The sequence below is a fragment of the Pinus tabuliformis genome, chromosome 7 (assembly GCF_031772625.1).
Source record: "Pinus tabuliformis cultivar Carrire ecotype Pingquan chromosome 7, CPIR1, whole genome shotgun sequence".
Lineage (NCBI taxonomy): Eukaryota > Viridiplantae > Streptophyta > Pinopsida > Pinales > Pinaceae > Pinus > Pinus tabuliformis.
The window spans coordinates 734,094,766-734,097,242 of NC_142293.1; positions in this window are offsets into that span (position 1 = coordinate 734,094,766).

The following is a 2,477-nucleotide window of genomic DNA, read 5'->3' on the forward strand; positions in this document are numbered from 1 at the left end:
CTTGTTGGGGTTGCTTGTGACCTTATGGTAGAAGTTACAAAGGCCCGTGGCAAGGGAGGAACATGATGATCGTTGTGGAGGATTGGGTCATGCTTTAGCCACATGGCTAAGTGCCCGGCATGACTCATGGCAATTGAGGAGGGCACACACTTGTGATGTTTTGGATGGACTTCTCATGGCCAAGACCAAGAGATAGTCTTGGTGGACACTTTGGTGGAGGAGCTATGATGAAGGGACTCATGACATGATGATGTGGTTGGGTGACCGAGTTCACTAAACCAAAGATAGCAGCTTGGATGAGGATGACAGATTGTTGTGGTAGGTCTACATGGTTGAACTACATGGGCAACATAGTCATGGACATCAGGTTGGAGGCATGGAGCATGGCAGTCTTATGCAGGGACATTATGTGGGAGCACTTGTAGAGGTGTCATGGACATCCAATGAGGAGTGCCAAGGCAAGGATGTTGTGTAGATGGATTTGCTAGTGTGACATGGAGACTTATTACTTATGAGCCTGTGGAGAGGTTGTACACTCTTGTGCAACAAGACCATGGACTTGGTTGGGTTTGTGAGCTGATTATGGAGCATTCCTACTACATGGAGATGTTGGTTGGAGATGACTCATGGAGCTCATGATGACATGAGATTGTTGTGACTTTTAGGGACTTCATATATGGTGGACTTAGAGGATTTGATGCATTGAGGAGCTGAGGTCGAGAGGCTTTGATGCAGTATGGGATGCATACTTCCAAAGTACATGTATGGGCATGGCTTGGAAGAGTGACTTGATGTAGAGGATCGATATGAGACACTTTGAGGTGATGGAGTTACAACGATGATGATGATGCCTTGGTGGCTGCACTTGGGCATGGGTTGAGCCGAGACTCAACTACTTTGACACATGGATAGATGAGACAAGTGCATACTTGTTTCTATGGCAGACTTGAGGGATGACACATTGTAGATATGATGGAGATTGCTTCATGGACCTAGATGTGGCACATCGAGAGTCGGTTTGAGGAGATGATCTCTTCATATGGAGGAGACACACACACACATGATGATGTTGGGATAGATGTGGCTGATTTCATGTAGCACATTGACACCAAACATCATGGACAACATGTTGCAGATGAGATGGATGGAGTTTCCATGGACCTGAGCATGGATTATGGAGATAGATTCTTGATGAGTCGAGGATGTGGCAGGATGTTTTGAGAAACGACTGATGGTGGCATGAGGATGTTCACTCTCATGGTTTGAGCGTGGCAGTTGGACTGGCCATCCGACTAGTTCAAGCATGAGGTCCGGAAGTGTACAGAGATGTGTTGGCATTATGTTGGAGGATCATGACAGAGGTTCACATGATGACATATGGATCGAGATGGCATCTTATGGAGAGCATACCGTGGAGGTACATACCTTGGTATGGTGAGCTTGGTGGCAGTTGGTCACTAAGTCGAGGCATGATGGAGATGAGACTCTACATATGTTGCAATGATGGTTGCTTTGTGTGGAGGAGTCGACATCATGGATGATGATGATCTTGGTGGATGGCTACCGGGATGGTATGTTTTCGAGGACGACAACGATTTCAGGTAGAGGAGGATGTAAGGCCTCCGAGCTGCAGTGCGACGGGCACTGGGCGAGGTCGTGCACATGGGCGCGCTGAACGGCGGAAGTGCGACGAAGTTGCGACGGGCTGCGGAAATAATGCGACGTTATGTGCGACGTTATGGAGAACACTTATGCGACTAAGTGTGAGCATGATCTTTTATATGCGATGTTGAAAGATGTATGAAAGCCGACTTATGAATGATGCACATGGGCATACGATGGTGGTTTTGGGGGTCGGCCATGGGGCTGCACACCCCATGTAAACCCACGTTAAGAAAGGTATATACATGTGAGCTTGAGAGCTCATTTGATCATCGAACTCTCATGAATTCTACGCATAAGGAGGGGTAAAATCTACGCAAGAGGAAGATAGGAACAACGCATATCTCATGCGCTCTATCAAGGTGCAATTTTGGTATTCTTGTGTCGGTTGAAGTGCAAGCAAGCGTGCCGAGGTTCGGGTTGTATGTGCAGGACTTGGTAGAGAGGTATAAGTGGCTCGAGTGAGCACTTCTCTTTGTGTAAGGGTGCACATCATTGTAAAAGGTTGTTCTATGCCTTGGTTGTAAAATATTTTAAGTATAGACTTGGAGTTTTGCCAAGTATACTTAATGATTGTATTACTGAAAAACTGATATAATATATTGTCGGGCAGACTCACATTACGGGGAGTTGCCCCTCCCCTTTATACTTGTTGCAATTATTGTTCTTGGTTAATTGCATGATGATAATGAATGAGTATGGGCTTCATTAAGTATAAAGGATAATTGCATTTTACTTAGTTCCGAAACACAAGCTAAGTATGTTAATGTGGAAGTAGGCGTAGTCCACGAATGTTAGTATTGGTGAAAAGAATG